Below are 5,998 nucleotides of genomic sequence, written 5' to 3' on the forward strand. Positions count from 1 at the left end.
TACAAGAGAGTAGTGGGTAAAAATTGATACCCAATGACGGTCATTTTACAGGCCACTTCCTTAAACTCATCTTATAGTATGGCGTCGTGAATGAGGCGTACTACGATTCGACTGACTCGGCTTATACATATAGTAAATATTAAACTTTTAATCTTACATATAATATAGGGTGTATTTTAAACATATTAAAATACTAAGGGTTTAATCTTTTAATAAATTAAACATTTAATTTAATTTAAGCCACATATGGATTTATTAATTACCATTAATAAAATCCATACGGATATATTTTAGGGTTTATCATTTTAAATTTCCAAAATTAAACCTTTTAATTTTAAATTTCAAACAACCCAAAAATATTAATTATTTAATCCAATTAATAATTATCTAGTAGCCAATTATTGATATATTAATTATCCTTTAATTAATCAATTAATTAAATCTTTAACCATATTCATAAGGATAATTACAATCAAATAAATCATCATTATCTAATTCATAATTATCTCCTAACATTTAGGTTTTTACTGAATTATCTTATATTACCAAAAATCAGATTATGGCAGAATTAACAAAAGATAATTACCAAATATTAACCTAGTAAATCAAGTTATGCAGGAAAATCTGAGATAGACATCAGACGCACCAACTCGTCGAGTTGGAGGACCAAAATCGACGAGTTCATGCAACTCGATGAGTTCATTGAACAGAATGTCGATTATGCTCCCTTCTCCTTTGAACAAGATCCCAATTGCATCTATTCAACAGAAAACTAATACTAGGCTTTGATACCACTGATGGGTTTTGAGCATAACATACAATCCTATGTGTGCATGCAACCCTAATTGATTGGAACTAAGTTTTCTCTAACTGAATATGCAAACTATGAACACAAAGTACAAACCCTAAATCCCTAGTGTATAATCAAAATTCACATAGTAAAGGGTTATAATGCATTCCTTTAAGGTTGTTAGTAAACAATCTTGAATCTGTGCTTGAAAGACCTTTGGTAGCAAGCGCCACAAGTGTCGCGCCTCTAATGGCTCACAAACAAACTCAAGCAACCAAGGAATACTTTAGAAAGAGAGAAGGGAAGAAGAATTTCGGCTCTAAACCTTTAGGATGAGTGCATGGAAGAAATCTAACCCTACGGAGGGTTTATATAGTTGTTAGGATGGTATTGGATAAGGCAGGTGTATCCAAGATAACCCTAATCCCTTAACTTCCTCCCTAAGGCATCCAAGTCACCCTTAGAGCCCAAGGAAACCCTAGGAGCATCTAGATTTCGTTCCCTCTACTATAGGTTCTAGATTTCGTTCCCTCTACTTTAGTCCCTGCAGTTTCAATTAATTCCTTTAATCCCAAAATTAATTCCAAATTAATTTCTGATTAAATATTAATTAAGCAATATGATTTCTAATTAATATATTATTTCCATAATACATTAATAAATCATTTTCTGATTAATTTATTAACCAAGTAATAAATTAATAAATCATTCTTCTCTCTCTAATATACATCTTATTCAATTGCCATGTTTGAAGGCAACCCAAAAGGACTGTGCTACTATCAGTTCAAGTTTATACCATCTATATGTAGGGTTTTGAGCATTCTAACACTCCTATGGTGTGCATGCAACACTAGATGCTTTGGATCTATGTTTTTTCTAATATATATGCAAACTTTTATTTTTCAAAAGCATCATCCTAACTAGCATACAATGGAGTATCTTTACTACAATTTTTAGTTAGATGACATACCTTTTGTTGTAGTTGGAAGCCTTGGACCTTTAAGAACTTAGTGCTCCAAGTGTTGCACATCAAATGGAATTACAACACACCTTTGGACAAAGGAGACTTTTGAGAGAGTATCTTCATGCACCAAAACCGGCCAACCCTCTAGTATTCCACTTAAATGCCATTTTGGTAGCCATGGGGCTTCTTATATAGTGTGGTAAGATTAGGGTTACACCATGTAAGCCTTAATGGCCATGAAATTCCATATTCCTTAGGATCCATGAATTTAAACCTCCATGGATCATCCATGGGTTGTCACATGGGTTCAGCCCAACCTAAGGAATCATGGATCATTGGCCCACACCATAAGAATGAATGATTTACCAATCAACCCATTATATTTAATTAGTCTCTTTTGATCACAAAATTAATTCCAAATTAATTCTTGATCAATACCAATTAATAATATGATTTCATATTAATATATTAGAACTTATAATATATTAACAAATCATAAATAACCTCTTCTCAAAAGTCCATTCTATCAAATTGTCCTTGTGATATGCAACCCAAATGGACCATGCTACTCTCGGGTCAAGTACATACAGATAATAGTTATGGGCTTAGACACCTAATCCAACAGTCTCCCACTTGGATAATTCTAATAACTATCATTGCAAGCATGACTCCAACCCGACTAGCAATCGTAGCTCTTAAAAGCCGCTGTCGAACGCTGACCTAGTCAATGACGCGTCCATTAGGTAAGGGATCATATATTCCTCTATTCTAGATATCATATGGACTGAGACATGGATTATAATCATTCTCTCTGTCCATCTGTTGTTTCCCGATTTCCGATTTATGACGACCGACTAATTGAACAAATTAAATCAGTCCAGGCCTGGTGTCATCACTAAATCATCGAGGGGCCCACATATATCGCTTTTATCCACATGGGGTAAAAGGAACGGATAAACTTCGACCCAAACACACCAATATGTTTTATAACATCCAAGTTACTGGTGCGTTTACATATGTCAATGTGAAATCAACTCGCAACCACAACTCACATGTCTCCGTTTCAAGAAATATAAGATATTATCGTCTCATGATCACTCGTGATAAAATCCATGAAGTGATTTAAATGAACGTGGATTGAATTCAATACTCGAATCTTATTCCAGGAGTACTCATGAACACTGCAACACCCTTGTCCCAGAAGAACTACAGACCCATTCATGACAGTCTTGCCTCAATACCTACTTCCAAAGTATGATCGACTGTGGATGCTTTGAATAACCTAGTTATTCGGGAAGTCAAAACATGCAAAGTGAAACACAAGAATAATACTAATCCTATATGGCCCAAATATTTTGAGTCCCATATTGATTACTCATTATTCATTGTATAATTTTTCTAATAATCAACTTAATACTTGAATTAAAACAATAGTTATGCCATGCTCCAAGCATGCACACTATGTTTGTCTAAAAAATAGTTATACCATGCACCAAGCATGCACATTATGTTTGTCTATGGTCCTTACTTTGTGAAATATCAATTGAAAAACATTTCAATGATGTTCATTTCAAAATTCCAAATCCTTATTGCAAGTGTAAGAATTCCAAATTCTTTGTCACTGCGAGAAAGTGTTATATTCTAAACTATCAAGCAAAGATTCTTTTGTAATGTCTAGGTGCCAAAAGTAACAAAGACTTGACCAATGATATTACAAAATATTCCTTTGGAGATTGTTACAAGACAATTCCATGGAAATGAAGTCTCAAATTCAAAGTACATTCCATTGAACATCCTTCTTGCATAAAAGTTTCTAACTTTTCATCTATTCTTCAACTCCTAATATGGAAACATTCCATATTTGCCATATGACAACTTATAATTAATAGACTCCTGTCTATTCATAATAATGCCAATACGGTCCTTCCATTACTATACTTCTAACTGTCCTTAAGCGACCAATCCTTCGCGAACCTTAGATTGTCCTTAATGGTTGTTTAACCACTTTAGTCATATCCAGTTCTATTCCTTTTTCCCTCTAAACGCTCTAAGCATACGGAAAATTAGAACACGAGAATATTATAGCATATGAATCTATCCTATACCCGAAGCATATGGGACACGATTCATAATTTCTAATATAAAGACATGATACTTAATCAGTCTTTTGCTATAATAATTCTATTTGAGAACGCAATTAACATTTCCATATATAGAATTTCCTTATGTTGAACCATTCCAACATAACATTCATATATATATATATATATATATATATATATATATATATATATATATATATATATATATTTGACTAAATTTGATTAAAATCTCACAATCTAGCTTTTAGATTTGAAATGAAGTATGAATTCCTCTCCCTTAATTATAGCAAAAACAACTTTTCAAACCCTGCGACTTTGCGACTTGAAACTTTTGTTTTCTATAATTAACATTGCCAACTTGCAACACTTTCCATAATAATTATGCTCCCACTAGCATAATAATAATTATTAGCATAACACTTATGCTCCCACTAGCTTTGAAATGTATTCAGAAAACAGCTGGACTTCTAGAAATCAATACTTATTGACTCTCATTACCAAAGTTCAGATTTCTGATATGAGACGCTTCGATAAGACTTTATCTAGGCTTCTCAAACTCATACACCTTTCCTTAGATAGGTCACATGTGTGTCTAAACAATTTTAGAACTTATAGCAATAAGTCTCAAATGTTTAGACCCTTTGCCTCTTCTCACATTTCAAATTACGAAGAGGGATGCCGTAATCATAACTGAATTTGAGAATGCAAATATCACAATTCTATCTCCTTAAAATCTACTTAGTGAAAGCGTTTCCTCACAATCATTTTCATGAAGCGGATAGAAACCTTATGACACTTAGATTTTATGGTGTATGTGTTCCTGTCCATGTGAATTTGTCATGACCATAATCACAAGACATGGTTAGTGAAAAATCCAAACTCATATGGAATGAACTTGTTCAATCTTAATTTCTTGCCACCTGGCAGCACAAGGGCCTACCATTGCTTCCAGGTTGTTATGCATCCAATTGAGAACTCTCAGAACTCACATGCACAATCAACTTTAACTGGAATGGGCACAGAAACAAGAATATGTCAACACGATAGGTCACAAACCTCAAGTCGTGTGCTAGTGTTTAACAATAGGTTTATTCTTGATTAGTTCTTAAAACTTGTCAAGATCTTTAAGACTCCCACTGACCTCTTGACATATATGATTCACTTTATCAAGGAACATTTCTTCACAAACCAATATTCAAGAGTTAGTGCAGATTCTAATCAAGACTAACACTTCACACAATTAGCCTTAGTTGGTCTTTGTCCTTATCCAAGACATCACCACTTACCAATTTCAAATGTACAAGATTAGAAAACTTTTACTCTACATTTCATAAGTGTTTTAAACCCTTCTTAAGATTATGTCACTCAAGGTTACAGTCTTGGAGTATGACTCTAAGACTTGTTTTGGGAACGAAGTATGACTCATCTTCTTGATTTAAACTATTTCAACAATTCACGATTCTTTTTCTTAGCCATACAAATGCACTATGATCACTTTAGAGGATCAATTGTGATATGCTTTTTCCATAAACATTAAGATGATCATAAAACACGATACTAAAGTACTCTCCCATCTTTTCAGATTGGAGAAACTTTTATCTTTCTGCCTAATTTGATTCTTCTCATTCGTTCTGCCATACATTGAACCTTTTCCAATTTTCCAGATGACTGTCTCGGTTAACCACACACGCTCCACTAACAACTTAACAAGGTGCAAATTGCAATTTCATGGGTTAGCACCATATTCACATTTTCCTAAGTAACTAAGATTTTGGAATTTAGAAGTGTTTAGTTACTTTATATTTATAATTATACTTTTAATGAAGGGAGAATTAGAGTCCTATCATACCCGTACGGCTAACGACCCTCCACCAGTCAAGGAAGCGGTGGATGAGAGTGGACACCCATTAAACAACCATTTTATAGGTAGTAACATTATACCCCCTTATAAATCGGCTTCGTGAATGAGGGCTACTAATGGTAAGACTGACTTTGTTCTTATACACATATATATAAATATTAAACCTATAATATTATAATAATATAAGGGTAGAACTTTAAACTTTAAAATTCTAGGGTTTGGAATTAAATGTTTCAAAAGTTAGACTTTTACTTTTACAAATTCCAAAACTTAAGGGCAAG

The sequence above is a fragment of the Lactuca virosa genome, chromosome 7 (assembly GCF_052849685.1).
Source record: "Lactuca virosa cultivar CGN04683 chromosome 7, Lactuca_virosa_CGN04683_v6, whole genome shotgun sequence".
Lineage (NCBI taxonomy): Eukaryota > Viridiplantae > Streptophyta > Magnoliopsida > Asterales > Asteraceae > Lactuca > Lactuca virosa.